The sequence below is a fragment of the Mobula hypostoma genome, chromosome 13, assembly GCF_963921235.1.
Source record: "Mobula hypostoma chromosome 13, sMobHyp1.1, whole genome shotgun sequence".
Taxonomy (NCBI): domain Eukaryota; kingdom Metazoa; phylum Chordata; class Chondrichthyes; order Myliobatiformes; family Myliobatidae; genus Mobula; species Mobula hypostoma.
In genome coordinates this window covers 7696220-7713123 of record NC_086109.1, presented here as the reverse complement: position 1 = coordinate 7713123, position 16904 = coordinate 7696220, and the positions used below count along the sequence as shown (strand labels likewise).

The window sequence follows — 16904 nt, the reverse complement described above, 5'->3', positions numbered from 1 at the left end:
CCATGTCTCCCTTGGTAATGGCACCTCCCTTCAATCATTTGATTCCAGAAGCAAGCCACACAACCCTATTCACTGCCTCCGTAACTTTGCATTAAAACGGATTCTGTTCTTTCTTGTACAAGTTGCGTATAATTTATGTTTTTCTTCTCAATGCTGCTTGTATGATGAGAGTAATGTTTCCATTACACCTCAGAAGGAGATGAGTTATTAAATTCAAACTTCCTGCATAATCACTCAAAGAGCTGAACTGCATGTGTATGTAATGAGACCTGTATACGTCATCTCCTTCTACCTCAGGCCACAAACTTATCAATCACCCCTGCGGTGGACCACTTTCTGGAGATCCAAGACGCCGACTTCTACAAAGAAGGGATCCATATGCTCCATGACTGCTGGACTAAATGTGTAAATGTAGGAGGGGACTATGCTGAAAAATAAATGTGCTAGGTTTTCTAAAATTGGCTCCTTCTACCTTAGACCACAAACTTATCAATCACCCCAGTATATAGATGGGTTTGAGCAGTGCCTAGCCACATGGTCGTGGGGTAGAGAGAGCAGAGCACTGGGCTACGCACACATCCCTGGGGTGCGCCAATGTTGATTATCAGCAAGGAGGAGATGTCATTTACAATTCACACAGACTGTGGTCTCCCAGAGAGGAGATCAAGGGTCTAGTTGCAGAGGAATGTACGTTGGCCCAGGTTTTGGAGCATTTTGATTCGACCTGAGGGCATTATTATGTTGAAAGCTGAGCTGTAGGCAGTAAACAGAAGCCTGACATAAGTACCTCTGCTGTCCAGGTGATCCAAAACCAAGTAGAAAGCCCATGAAATTGCATCGGCTGTAGACCCACTGAGTTGACAGGCAAGTTGCAATTTGTCCAGGTCCTTGCTTAGGCAGGAGTTGATCGTAGCCATGACCAACCCCTCAAAGCACTTCATCACAGTAGATGAGAGTGCACCTGGGCAATAATCATTGAGACAGCTCACCCTGCTCTTCTTTGGCACTGGTATGATTGTCACCCCTTTGAAGCAGGTGGAAAACTTAGAATGCAGCAGTGAGAGATTGAAGACTTCCTTTTTATACGTTCTCCCTGTATGCTCCAGTTTCCTCCCACAGTCTAATGACATACCAGTTGGTAGGTTAATTAGTCATTGTAAATTGACCTGTAATTAGGCTGGGAGGTGGGTATTTCTGTGCAGTGTCGCTCGAAGGACTGGAAGCTTCTATATCTCAATCAATCAATCAATAAATAACACTCTCGCCAGTTGGTTGGCACAGGTTTTCAGAGCCCTATTAGGTACACTAACAGGGCATGATGCCTTGTGAGAGTTCACCCTCTTGAAAGGTGTTCTGACATTGGCCTCTGAGACGGATATCACACGATCACTGAATGCTGCAGGGATTCACATAGACGTAGTTTTATTTTCCCTTTCAAAGCACGCGTTAAAGTCATTGACTGCATCTGGGAGTGAGGCATCACTGCTGATCATGATGTTAAGTTTTGCTTTGTAGGAAGTAATGGCCTGTAAACCCTGCCAGAGCTGACGTGCATCTGATTCTGACTCTAATCTCAATCGGAATCATCAAGGGAATAAACTCTTGGGAAAACGTATACCTGAGTGATGACTACTACTGTATCTTCTCCCAGAGGGTAGAAGAGAGAAAATAGAATGACCAGGGTGGGTGGGCGTCCTTGAATGAAGAGCTATCAATGAAAGTGAGGGCATCAGTGAATGGAGACTAAATATGAGCTTGGCTTGTGGGGTCCTTATCCCGTCAATCATTATCACCATTATGTGACGTAGGTGATCATGGCCTCATGACCTTGATTGTTCTTTGCAAACATTTCTACAGAAGTGGTTTGCCATTGCCTTCTTCTATCCTGTCAATACATAAATAAAAAAGACAGGATGGTAGAAAAGTTTCAAGAGGCCTTCCTGAAACTCTGTTGTTCCCTTATTCAAGAAAGGGAATAGAGTTAGCCCAGGAAATTATAGACTGGTGAGTCTTACTTCAGTGGTTGGTAAGTTGATGGAAAAGATCCTGAGAGGCAGGATTTATGAACACTGGGAGAGGCATAACATGATTAGGAATAGTCAGCATGGCTTTTTCAAAGGCAGGTCGTGCCTTACGAGCCTGACTGAATTTTTTGAGGATGTGACTAAACACGTTGATGGAGGTAGAGTAGTTGATGTAGTGTATATGGATTTCAGCAAGACATTTGATAAGTTATCCCATGCAAGGCTTATTGAGAAAGTAAGGAGGCATGGGATCCATGGGGACTATGCTTTGTGGATCCAGAACTAGCCTGCCCACAGAAGGCAAAGAATGGTTGTAGACGGGTCATATTCTGCATGGAGGTCGATGACTAATGGTATACCTCAGGGATCTGTTCTGGGACCCCTTCCCTTTGTGATTTTTATAAATGATCTGGATAAGGAAGTGGAGGGATGAGTTAGTAAACAAAGGTTGGGGGTGTTGTGGATAGTGTGGAGGGCTGTCAGAGGTTACAATGGGACATTGATAGGATGCAAAACTGGGCTGAGAAGTGGCAGATGGAGTTCAACCCAGATAAGTGTGAGGTGGTTCATTTTGGTAGGTCAAATATGATGGCAGAATGTAGTATTAATGGTAAGACTCTTGGCAGTGTGGAGGATCAGAGGGATCTTGGGGTCTGAGTCCCTAGGACACTCAAAGCTGCTACGCAGGTTGACTGCGTGGTTAAGAAGTCATACGGTACATCGGCCTTCATCAACCATGGGATTGAGTTTAAGAGCCGAGAGGTAATGTACAGCTATATAGGACCCTGGTCAGACCCCACTTAGAGTACTGTGCTCAGTTCTGGTTGCCTCACTACAGGAAAGATGTGGAAGCCATAGAAAGGGTGCAGAGGAGATTTACAAGGATGTTGCCTGGATTGGGGAGCATGCCTTATGAGAATAGGTTGAGTGAACTCGGACTTTTCTCCTTGGAGCGACGGAGGATGAGAGGTGACGTGATAGAGGTGTATAAGATGATGAGAGGCATTGATCCTGTGGATAGTCAGAGGCTTTTTCCAAAGGATTAAATGGCTAACAGGAGAGAGCACAGTTTTAAGTTGCTTGGAAGTAGGTACAGAGGAGATGTCAGGGGTAAGTTTTTTACGCAGAGAGTGGTGAGTGCGTGGAATGGGCTGCCGGTGATGGTGGTGGAGGCGGATACAATAGGGTATTTTAAGTGACTCCTGGATAGGTACATGGAGCTTAGAAAAATAGAGGGCTATGAGTAATCCCAGGTAATTTCTAAAGTAAGTACATGTTCAGCACAGCATCATGGGCCGAAGGGCCTGTATTGCACTGTACCCGTCTACAAAGTCCTATACTCAAAAGGAGATTATTGTGGATATCTATGTGTCCCATCACTCCGGGGTGGGTTATACTGTGGCAATCTACTCTTTTGGGACTGACCTACTTCCTTGTCTAGTCTCTGCACTGAGGTTTCAGCTGCCAACACCATTGCTTGAGTAGTGGGTCACCCTCCTTACAAAGCAGGGGGCTACTTCAAGCCAAAAAAAAGCAGTTTAAACACAGCTTATCTTTTTTAATGACACACATTTAAGTGTAGACAAATAGTTCTTAACACACATTTAACATACACAGGGGATTTCCGATTTATAAAAGATTTCTGAATTACAAAGCAATTTACAAACTACAAAGGATTTCCGAACATGGTACAAATCTTATGAACTAGACGAACATACCAACAAGTTGCAGATGAACGAGTCACCTGTCACAGAAACTGAAGGTTGAGGAATGAATTCTTATTCTTCTTTCTGTCACCACATCTTTCTGCATTTCTCCTTGTCATTCCTAACAATCCCCGATGCTTTTGATAAGTATATCATTTTCTACTAAGTGACGTCATCTGCATATGAAGTTTTCCAGATTTCTCTGCTGGATCAAAGGGGGCTCACACATGTGGACTTAAAAACACCAGGGAACTTTAGTCCCAGGCATCCACGGTTACTGCTGTGAGGGCTGACCCTCTGAGTACACGAGCATCCCAACTTGTAACTATGTCTGATGAGTTATCTGACATAACCCGTTGTGTTGCATTTGGCTAGTGCAGACAAGAGCTGTCCTGGTCTTCACAAAGTTGTGCCACCAGCTTCAAACTTATTGCTGTTTGCAATTTACATTAAGAAATGGAGACTGGTTCTTGTTTGCAACAGAAAGCCGAGAGAATACTTATTAAAAGTTTAACTTTATCACTAACAGCTATGACCCTTCAGAAATGTCAAAATCCAAAGTTCAAAGTAAATTTATTATCTAAGTACATACAGTATATGTCACTGTTGTAGTATGAACAAACTCACTGGAGAGGTGTGCTGGTAGATATGAAGTAGTCTTTTATTCGACAAAATGAGACACCGCGGGCATCATATTGAGACCCTTTGGGAGGAAGAAGCTTGCTTGACCCAACATTATGTAACATTTTATATGCTAAAGATTAAAGATTAAAGGATTAAAGTTACACTGTATCTACAATGCTTCCTTTCAATTACATGTAACTTTCACAGCTCCTTCTATGCATCCACACATAACATCCAAAATGAATGTTAACCCTCATTGTCTGTTTTTTCAATTAACAGCTCTAGGAACCCATTGTCCAGAGCTGCATTTAAAATTTAATCTACAGTCCATATTCAGATCTAAAGCGAGTTTGCTGAGGCTAGTCGCTGAAATTAATATTTTGCTGTACATCCTGAATATGTTCTAACAGTCATGGAGGGCGGAGCTTAGGATGAGGGCACCTAATGGTGATTCCTTTGCTTGCATCTTCGGAAACAGCTCTATTTCTATCTTTAATACCTCATTTTTCCCTTTTCAGGGTTCTTCTGAAGATCCTGACCTGGAGTTCTTTGCGGAAATGGGACTGACTTTTAGGGCCTCATGACCGGCCGCTTTTCGATATGCCAGAGACGCGGCCTGGAAGACTAGCATGCCGGCTTTTCGTGGCCCTGCAGGTGGGCGGATTTGAGGTCAACGCCGCTGCCTGATGTGTCATGGGGGTACACGGAAAGACTGAAAGCAGCGAGCTGGCTGCTGGCTGTGTGCTTTGGGCACAGAACTTGGAAAAAGCGACGCAACAGTCTTTTAACATAAATCATAAATCAGTGAGTTGTTTTTGTTATGTCTCCCCTCTCCCTGTAAAAAAGGGACACCTCTTTTTCCCTTATTAGGGAGAGAGAGCCTGTGGTATGTCGAATTCCGGGTGAACGAGTAGTCTTTGTCTTTATTGATGCTTTGCTGCACGCTTGAGTGCTCCGAGGAGGGTGCAGATGCTTTTCTGCTGGTGGGGGAGGGAGGGGGCTGTCGCTTTGGTGCTGGTTATGCATGGGGAGCTGGGGGGGGCTTTGGGGTTCTAATATTTAACTGTCATTCAGTCTTCAGGGCACTCTGTTTTCATGGATGTCTGCGAAGAAACAGGATGTCAGTACGTATATTGTATACATTTCTCTGACATTAAATGTACCCATTGATATATAACACAGAGTTCATTTTCTTGTGGGCATACTCAGTAAATCCATGAGGCATAATAGAATCAATGAAAGGATGGACCAAGGTGCAAAAGATGACAAACTGTGAAAACACAAAAGAAACAAAGAAGTAATAATAATAGTAAATAAATAAGCAATAAATATTGAGAACATAAGATGAAGAGTCTTTGAAAGCGAGTCTATAGATTGTGGGAACAGTTCAGTGATGGAGCAAGTGAAGTTATCTGCCCTGGTTCCTGATGGTTGAGGGTTCAGTAACTGTTTCCGAACCTGCTGCAGGTCCTGAGGATCCTGCACCCTCTTCCTGACGACGGCAGTGAGAGGAGAGCATGTCCTGGGTGGTGGGGGTCCCTGATGATGGATGCTGCTTTCCTGTTACAATGCTCAGTGGTGGAAAGGGCTTTACCCATGATGGACTGGGACATTTAGATTACTTAGATTATGAGAACACTCAGTCCTCTTTTATTGTCATTTAGAAATGCATACATGCATTAAGAAATGATACAATGTTTCTCCGGAGTGATATCACAGAAAACAGGACAAACCAAAGACTAACACTGAGAGAACCACATAATTATAACATATAGTTACAGCAGTGCAAAGCAATACCATAATTTGATGAAGAACAAACCATGGGCACGGTAAAAAAAGTCTCAAAGTTCCCGAGTCGATCGACTCCCAAGTCCCCGATAGCAGGTGGCAAAAGGGAGAATCTCCCTGCCATAAACCTCCAGGCACTGTCAACTTGCCAATGCCTTGGAAGCAGCCGACCACAGCCGACACTTAGTCCGTCTGTCCGAAAACTTTGAGCTTCTGACCAGCCCCTCCGATACCGCCTCCCGAGCGCCATCCTCTGCCGAGCGCCTTCGACCTCGCCCCGGCCGCTGAAACACGAAAGCTGAGGATTTCGGGGCCTTCTGCTCCGGAGATTCCGGTTACCACACGGTAGCAGCGGCAGCGAAGCGGGCATTTCAGAAGTTTTCCAGATGTTCCTCTGTACTCTCACGTCCGTCTCCATCAAATCAGGATTGTGCACGGTCCCCTACTTGACAGATAACAGACATCACCATCGAGTGGCCGCGCGCGCTGCCATCACACCGCCATCTTCTCCTCTTCTTCATTACTTTTTGTAGGACTTTCCATTCAAGGGCATTGGTATTTCCTTGCCACTGTGCTAGAAAGCTGGTGTTAACAATAAGCCTCTCAAGCCCTGGAAAGTGAATATCCATCACACTTGCTATAGAGCCTCTTGAACAGGGTAATTAATTAAAAAGGGAACAATCTCATGACAAGTTGCCGATTGAAAGTCAATGCATGAACTGAAAGGTCTTTTATCTTCTTGGCTTCAAGAGAGCTGGCGTTAACCAAAGTCACGGGAGAAAGGTCTGCTGTCCTCAAAGGAATGAACCTTGTCTTGAACGTAGTATAGATCATTGTAAGATATCAATGAGAGGCAGCTCAATACAAAGACAAGCTGTAGTTAGATTTTACAACCTTGAAATTCAGCTCGATGCTCTCAGCCTAAGAGGTGACATTAAAATCTGACTTAAAAATGTGGTCAGCATTGTAATGTAGGGAAAACTAGAGGCCAATTTGTGCACAAAAACTGTTGCGTTTCATAACTCCAGAAACTAATCAAAAGCAAAATACAGGAGCCAGAATGCATGTGCTTAGTTTCTTTTTCTGCAGCGAAGCGCTCACATATGATGAGATGGCATAATGACATATCTCTTGTATATAAACCGTAATGAATTATGTAAACAGGAATGCTTAATGAAACTATGTATTTACAAACATGAGGAAATCTGCAGATGCCGGAAATGCAAAGCACCACACACTAAATGCAGGAAGAACTCAGCAGGTCAGGCCGTGCCCGTGCCTCAGCTAGGTCCACTTCACTCGAGTGTTCTCCTCCAGAAAGGTTTGCGATGATATCCTCCATCCTGGGCAGAGGGTATTGATCTACTCTCAATACTGGGTTGATGTTTGCCTTAAAATCCCCACAGATCCTGACAGACCCATTTTTCTTGGCTACTGGGACCACTGTCACTGCCCACGGGCTCCACTCAACCTCGGAAAGAACTCTTTCAGCTTTAATGTCATCTAACTCACTCAGTTACCCATTCCCTTTGCTTCTACCATGCTGCCACTAAGGTGACTAATTTCCATAATACACATGCAACACAGAGTGCAATGCAGACGGAGAACAGACGCACTTAAATTGAGAGGGAAAACATTTAAAAGGGACCTGAGGGGCAAATTCTTCATTCAGAGAGCAGTGAGTTTATGGAATTAGCAAATGGTTGACGTAGGTATAATAAAAACACTTAGAAGACATTTGGACAACTACGTACATTGGAAAAATCAAAGTCAAAAATCATGCTTATTGCGTGCATGGTTTTCTCCCAGATTCCAAAGGTTTGTAAGTTGTGGGCATACTCTGTTGGTGCTGGAAGCATGGCGACTCTGTGGACTGTGCTGGTCATTGACACAAAACAACTCATTTCATTGTATGTTTTGATGCTTCGATGGAGATGTGACAAAATAAAGCTGAGGCCCTCTGTTGGCCGTGGTCGAGGATGGATAATGCGTCCCAGCTGTCTACGTGATACGCAGCCAGGGCAGTAAGATATGGAGAACAAGCTGGTGCCCATTGTGGCAGGCTACCCCACTCTATGTGACCGATGAATCCAAAGGAACGGCAGAGACCGATACAGTTTGGCACCAGCAGTATTGCAGGAGTTGCCAGTCTGCGTTGAACTCAAAGTTGAACTGCCTTAGGGACTCCAGCTCCAGAATTTTCCTCAGGGTTTACTCCTGAAACCTTGCCAATGAGTGGGAACAACCGCAATGAGCTTCATCTACCCAAAGCAACTGGATTTAAGGCACCAGTAATCACCTCTGTCCCTTCTCCTGTCAGTAGAAGTGGCTCTGCCGGGCTTGGTAGCTAAGCCACACGTGACGGCCAGGAGCTGGACTTGGCTGTCAGAGGCTACTTGTGGCACATGCCCTTGGGAGCATTTAATAGGTAGCAGAGCTTATCCTCACCACAACCTCTGGCTACAACAACATAAAGCAGCAAAGTAAAGCTAATCTTTATCTTTGATATGCACAAGTACCTCCGTGCACAGGCGCAGTGAAAACATTACTTGCAGCAGCTTCATGGGCACAGAGAGCCAGGTAAGTAAAAAAAAGATGGGGAATCCCCAGGCAAGCTGCACTAGCTTAGATAGACACCTTGGTCAGCATGGAGGAGATGGGCTGAAGGGCCTAATTCCAGGCTGTGTTACATCATGATTCTAGTATGGGAATGAAACAAAGTTTTATCGAACTTTAGTGCAGCATCGTACAGGCTATTCGGCCCACAATGTTATACTAGATAGGTAGATCTTAGATAGGCTCATGGATGTAGAGGTACAGCAAGAACCATGAAAGCCTGGTGTTTACCACTACACGATTACAGCCCGGGGCATTATGAACTTCGAAGTTCAATTCCAGCACCATCTGCAAGGAGTTTGGACCTTCTCCCCGTGAGTGTGTGGGTCTTTTTTTCCTCCGGTCTCTTCCGGCAATCCAAAGGCATACAGGTCGGCTGGTGATTGTAAATTGTCCAGTGTTCGATCTGGCTGTCCGTCATATCGGACGATGGCAGGTGCAGTTCCGCGGTGTGCTCGTCGGTGGCTGCTGAGCTCGAGTTGTGAGTGACGTTGTGGTCCACAATAAGGACATGGAAACTGAGCTGGATGTAGAAGTGGACTCCAGTGGGTAGGATAGTGTGGAATATGTGGGTGCCGGGCGGCGCTGCTTGTTGGCTCTGTAGGACCTGTCCTGTGCTGTATTCCTGAAAAAAATAAATAAATAATGGAGGGCTATGTAGGAGGGAAAGGGTAGGTTGATCTCAAAGTAGGCAAAAGGGCGTCATATCACTGTGGGCCAAAGGACCTGTGCTGTGCTGTGGTGCTCTATGCTGTAGGGTCAAACTCACTCTCCACTTCTCTATCATCCATGTGCCTGTCTAATTGTATGTTAAATGCCCCTAACACGTCTGCCTCAGTCAGCACCCCTGACAGGGCATTCCACCCACCCACTGCCACCTCTGAGAGAAGACTATAGGGCCATAAGAGATAGGATCAGAATTAGACCGTTTGGCCCTTTGAGTCTGCTCCGCAATTCCATCACGGCTGATTTATTATCCTTCTGAAACCCATTCTCCTGCCTTCTCCCCATAACCTTTGACTTCCTGACTAATTGAATACCTCCGTTTTAAATGTACTCAACAGCTTGGAGTCCACAGCCACCCATAGCAATGAATTCCACTGATTCACCACTCCCTGACGAAGGAAATTCTTCCTCACCTCTGTTCTAAATGGGCATCCTTCTAATCTGAGGCTGTGGCCTCTGGTCCTAGTCTTCCCCTCTATAGGAAACATCCACTCTATCCAGGCTTTTCAATATTTGATAGGTTTCAGTGAGATCCCCCCTCATTCTTCTAAACTCCAGCGAGTTCCAAAGTCATTAAACATTCCTCATTTGCAGAATCATTCTCATGAACCTCTCCAATGCCAGCTCATCCTTTCCTAGATAAGGAGCCCAAAACTGTTCATAAAACTGCAAGTGCGGCCTGATTAATGCCTTATAAAACCTCAGCATTATGACTTTGCTTTTATATTCTAAACCCCTCAAAATAAATGCTAACATTGAAATTGCCTTCCTCACCAGTGACCCCCAACCGGCAAGTTAAACTTTAGGGAAACTTGCATGAGGAATTTCTAGTCACTTTGCCCCTCTGAGTATTTTAATTTTCTCCCCGTTTAGAAAATAGTCTACACCTATTTTCTTTGAACATAGTGTATAATCATACACTTCCCTGCACTATACTCCATCTGCCATTTTCCCAATATGTCTGTCCATAAGCCCATAAGACCATAGGGGCAGAATAAGGCCATTCAGTCCATCGAGTCTGCTCCACCACTCCGTCATGGCAGATCCCGGATCCCGCTCAACTCCATACACCTGCCTTCTCGTCATTACCTTTGATGCCCTGACCCAGAGGAAACTATCAATTTTCACTTTAAATATACCCATGGTATTGGCCTTCACAGCATTCCACAGATTCACTACCCTCTAGCTGAAAGAATTCCTCGATACCTCTGTTCTAATGGGTCACCCCTCAATTCTGAGTCTGTGCCCTCTGGCTTTGGACACTCCCACTATAAGAAACATCCTCTCAGCATCCACCTTATCTAGTCCTTTCAACATTCAGCAGATTTCAATGAGATCCTCCTGCATTCTTCTAAATTCCAGTGAGTACAGGCCCAAAGCTGCCAAACGCTCCTCATATGTTAACCCCTTCATTCCTGGAAATCATAGAACCATAGAACCATAGAAAATAGGTGCAGGAGTAGGCCATTCGGCCCTTCGAGCCTGCACCGCCATTTATTATGATCATGGCTGATCATCCAACTCAGAACCCCGCCCCAGCCTTCCCTCCATACCCCTTGATCCCCGTAGCCACAAGGGCCATATCTAACTTCCTCTTAAATATAGCCAATGAACTGGCCTCAACGGTTTCCTGTGGCAGAGAATTCCACAGATTCACCACTCTCTGTGTGAAGAAGTTTTTCCTAATCTCGGTCCTAAAAGGCTTCCCCTTTATCCTCAAACTGTGACCCCTTGTTCTGGACTTCCCCAACATCGGGAACAATCTTCCTGCATCTAGCCTGTCCAATCCCTTTAGGATCTTATACGTTTCAATCAGATCCCCCCTCAATCTTCTAAATTCCAACGAGTACAAGTCCAGTTCATCCAGTCTTTCTTCATATGAAAGTCCTGCCATCCCAGGAATCAATCTGGTGAACCTTCTTTGTACTCCCTCTATGGCAAGGATGTCTTTCCTCAGATTAAGGGACCAAAACTGCACACAATACTCCAGGTGTGGTCTCACCAAGGCCTTGTACAACTGCAGCAGTACCTCCCTGCTCCTGTACTCGAATCCTCTCGCTATAAATGCCAGCATACCATTCGCCTGTTTCACCGTCTGCTGTACCTGCATGCCCACTTTCAATGACTGGTGTATAATGACACCCAGGTCTCGTTGCACCTCCCCTTTTCCTAATCGGCCACCATTCAGATAATAATCTGTTTTCCTATTTTTGCCACCAAAGTGGATAACTTCACATTTATCCACATTAAATTGCATCTGCCAGGAATTTGCCCACTCACCCAACCTATCCAAGTCACTGTGCATCCTCTTAGCATCCTCCTCACTGCTAACACTGCCACCCAGCTTCATGTCATCCGCAAACTTGGAGATGCTGCATTTAATTCCCTCATCCAAGTCATCGATATATATTGTAAACAACTGGGGTCCCAGCACTGAGCCTTGCGGTACCCCACTAGTCACCACCTGCCATTCTGAAAAGGTCCCGTTTATTCTCACTCTTTGCTTCCTGTCTGCTAACCAATTCTCCATCCACATCAATACCTTACCCCCAATACCGTGTGCTTTAAGTTTGCACACTAATCTCCTGTGTGGGACCTTGTCAAAAGCCTTTTGAAAATCCAAATATACCACATCCACTGGTTCTCCCCTATCCACTCTACTAGTTACATCCTCAAAAAATTCTATGAGATTCGTCAGACATGATTTTCCTTTCACAAATCCATGCTGACTTTGTCCGATGATTTCACCGCTTTCCAAATCCTTGTGAACCTCCTCTAGACTCTCAACAATGACAACATATCCTTTCTGAGATATAGGGTCCAAAACTGTTGACAATACTCTAAGTGCGGCCTGACCAGTGTCTTATAAAGCCTTAGCATTACCTCCTTCATTTTATATTCTATTCTCCTTGAAATAAATTCCAACATTGCATTAGCCTTCTTTATAAACATATAACCATATAACAATTACAGCACAGAAACGGGCCATCTCGGCCCTTCTAGTCCGTGCCGAACTCTTACTGTCACCTAGTCCCACCGACCTGCACTCAGCCCATAACCCTCCATTCCTTTCCAGTCCGTATAGCTATCCAATTTAACTTTAAATGACAACATCGAACCTGCCTAAACCACTTCTGCTGGAAGCTCATTCCACACAGCTACCACTCTCTGAGTAAAGAAGTTCCCCCTCATGTTACCCCAAAACTTTTGCCCTTTAACTCTCAACTTATGTCCTCTTGTTTGAATCTCCCCCACTCTCAATGGAAAAAGCCTATCCATGTCAACTCTATTTATCCCCCTCATAATTTTAAACACCTCTATCAAGTCCCCCCTCAACCTTCTACGCTCCAAAGAATAAAGACCCAACTTGTTCAACCTTTCTCTGTAACTTAGGAGATGAAATCCAGGTAACATTCTAGTAAATCTTTACCAGGAACTCAACGTGTAAATTAACCTTCTGGAAGTCTTGCACTTTATACCTCTGATGTTTGAACTTCCTCACTATTTAGATAATAGTCTGCACTTTTGTTCCTTTTACCAAAAAGAATTATCATACATTTCACAACACTGTGTTCCATCTGCCACTATTTGCCCATTGTTCCAATTTGTCTGAGTCCTTCTGCAATTAGTTCCTCAGCATTACCTACCCTCCACCTATCTTCATATCATCCACAAACTTTGCCACAAAGCCATCAATTCCATTATCTAAACCACTGTCAAACAATATGAAAAGTAGTGCTCCCAATACTAATTCCTGAGGAACACCACTAGTCACTGGCAGCCAACCAGCAAAGGCCTCCTTTATTCCAACTCACTGCTTCCTGCATGCCAGCCATTCCTCCATCCATGCCAGTATCTTTCCTGTAACACCATTGGATTTTATCTTGTTAAGCAGCCTCATGTGTGGCAACTTATCAAAGGCCTTCTGAAAATCCAAGTAAATGACATCCACTCCCTCTCCTTTCTCCACCCTGCTTGTTACTTCCTCAAAGAACTCTAACAGATTTGTCAGGCAAGATTTCCCTTCACAGAAACCACGCTGACTTTGACTTATTTTATCATTAGTCTTGAAACCTCATCCTTAATAATGGGCTCCAAACTTTCCCAAACACTGAGGTTAGGCTAACTGACCTATGATTTCCTTTCTTTTGCCTTCTTCCCTTCTTAAAGAGTGGAGTGACACTTGCAATTTTCCAGTCCTGCCAGAATCAAGTATTTCTTGAATGATCATAACCAATGCATCTGCTATCTCTTCAGCAACCTATTTCAGAACTCTGTGATGTAATGCATCTGGTCCAGGTGACTTATCCACCTTAAGACCTTTCAGTTTGTCTTGCACTTTTTCCTTTGTAATAGCATTGGCAGTTACTCCTGCTTCCTGATACTCATAGATCTCTGGCACACTGCTAGTGTCTTCCACTGTAAAGACTGAAGCAAAGTATTCATTAAGTTTATCTGCCATTTCTTTGTCCCCCATTACTACCTCACCAGCATAATTTTCCAGTGGTTCAATATCAACTCTCACCTCTCTTTTACTCTTCGTATAACTGAAAAATCTTTTAGTATCCTACTTTACATTATTGGCTAGTTTGCACTCATATTTCATCTTTTCCCTGCTTATGGATTTTTAGTTGCCTTTTGTTAGATTTTTAAAATATCTCAATCACCCAACTTCCCACTCACTTTTGCTACATTATATGTCCTTTTCTTGGTTTTTATGCAGTCCTTAACTTCCCTTGTCAGTCATGGTTGCCTAGCCCTGCCATTTGAGAACTTCTGTGGGAATTTGTTCCTGTAACTTGTGAATTATTCCCAGAAACTTCAGCCAGCTCTGCTCTTCCATCATCCCCCTCCAATCCAACTGGGCAAGCTCTTCTCTTGCACCTCTGCAATTCCCTTTATTCCATTATGATACTGATACATCTGACTTGGCTTCTCCCTCTCAAATTGCAGACTCCCACCTTCCTGAACACTGACTCTCCTTTGTGTACCCTGCTTGTTAGTTCCTCAAAGAATTCCAACAGATTTATTAGTCAAGATTCTTAAGGAAACCTTGCCGACTTTGGCCTATTTTATCATGTCTTTTCAAGTACACTGAAATATCATCCCTCGTAATGGACTCCAACATCTTTCCAACCACTGAAGTCAGGCTAACTGGCCTATAATTTCCTTTCTTCTGCCTCTCTCTCTTCTGAAAACTTTAGTGACATTTACAATTTTCCTGTCCTCTGGAACCATTCCAGAATCTCGTGATTTTTGAAAGATCATTAGTAAAGCCTTCACAATCTTCTCACTGCTTTCAGAACCTTTGGTTGTTGTCCATCTAGTCCAGGTAATTTATCCAACTTCAGACCTTTCAGCTTCCCAAACACCTTCTCTCTAGTAATAGCAACAACACTCTCTTCAGCCCCATGAATTTCTGGCATACAGCTAGTGTCTTCTACAGTGAAAAATTATGCAAAATATTTATTAACTTCCTCCATTACTTCCTCTCCAGTGTCAGTTTCCAAAAACCTGTTTACCAATTGTCTCTCTTTTACTCTTTATATTTCTGAAAAAGACTTTTGGTATCGTCATATATTATTGGCGAGCTTCCCTTCAAATTTAATATTTTCTCTCTTTGTTGCTTTTTTAATTGCTTTCTGTTGACGAATAAACTCTTCTCTGGCTTCAAGCCGAGTACAGGTATCCATAGTAACCAACATATTGATGACCAACTCCACCGTCTTCATCAGGGATGGAGTTTGTCATCGAAACGTTGGTTATAATCGATACCTGTACCTGGCTGGCAGCCTGAGAAGGGTTTATCCATCATATGCTTTGGGAAAGCAACTGATCGTTTTTGCCTTCTATTGACTTTTAAAAGCTTCTCAATCAGCTACGTAACTTCCCATTAATTTGTATGCCCTCTTTTTTGGCTCTTATGCTGTCTTCGACGTTACTTATACTTTATTGTCGCCAAACAATTGATACTAGATCGTACGATCATCACAGTGATATTTCATTCTGCACTTCCCGCTCCCTGGAGTACAAATCAATAGTAAATATGAAAAATTCAAATTATAAATCATAAATAGAAAATAGAAAAGGGAAAGTAAGATAGTGCAAAAAAACCGAGAGGCAGGTCTGGATATTTGGAGGGTATGGCCCAGATCCCGGTCAGGATCCGTTCAGCAGTCTTATCACAGTTGGAAAGAAGCTGTTCCCAAATCTGGCCGTACGAGTCTTCAAGCTCCTGAGCCTTCTCCTGGAGGGAAGAGGGACGTAAAGTGTGTTGGCTGGGTGGGTCGTGTCCTTGATTATCCTGGCAGCACTGCTCCGACAGCGTGCGGTGTAAAGTGAGTCCACGGACAGAAGATTGGTTTGCGTGATGTGCTGCGCTGTGTTCACGATCTTCTGCAGCTTCTTCCGGTCTTGGACGGGACAACTTCCATACCAGGTTGTGATGCACCCTAGAAGTGTGCTTTCTACGCATTTGAAAGTCGAAGTGAGCTTATAAATACTTGGAGAGTTAATTGCACTGGCAAGTTACCGGTTGATCAGTTTGCAGTATGTTCCCTTTAATGTGCAAGCTTTTACTAAGGCCATGTTTGGAATACTGCGTACAATTCTGGCATCCCTGCTGCAGGGGGCATGCCATGATAAACGGGAAAGGGTACAACAATAAGATTTATAAAGATTTTATTGGGACTGGAGGGCTTGAGTTATAAGGAGAGGCTAGATAAGATTAAAAGATAAGTCTTATTTGTCACATGTACATTGAAACATCAAAGCATGCAGTGAGATGTGTCGTTTGCATCAACAACCAACACAGTCCAATGTGTTGGGGGCAGACCACAATTCCGGCTTCCACATAGCATGTCCATAACTTACTATCTTTATCTGTCGTTCTTCGGAATGTGGGAGGCCTCCACTACCACACTCTGGCTTCTTCCATTGAGCCAATGTCTAACCCAATTTACTACCTCTCCATGTATAGCTAGCAACTGGATCTTCCTAACTAACCTCCCATGCGGGACCTTGTCAAAGGCCTTACTGAAGTCCATGTAGACAACATCCACTGCCTTCCCTTCATCCACTTTCCCGGTAACCTCCTCGAAAAACTCTAATAGATTGGTTAAACATGACCTACCACGCACAAAGCCATGTTGACTCTCCCTAATAAGTCCTGTCTATCCAAATACTTGTAGATCCTATCTCTCAGTACTCCTTCCAATAATACCTACTACCGACGTCAAACTTACTGGCCTATAATTTCCCAGATTACTTTTAGAGCCTTTTTTATATAACGGAGCAGCATGAGCTATCCTCCAATCCTCCGGTATCTCACCCGTAGACACCGACGTTTTAAATATATCTGCCAGGGCCCCTGCAATTTCAACACTAGTCTCCTTCAAGATCCAAGGGAATATCCTGTCAG

At 44.0% G+C, this 16904-nt stretch overlaps 1 long non-coding RNA gene across 1 annotated transcript in view; it reads right to left on the bottom strand.

Moving 5' to 3' along the window:
* Positions 1–16904, bottom strand: part of LOC134355397 (uncharacterized) — a 93398-nt gene that overhangs the window by 19222 nt on the left and 57272 nt on the right. The window lies entirely within an intron of this gene.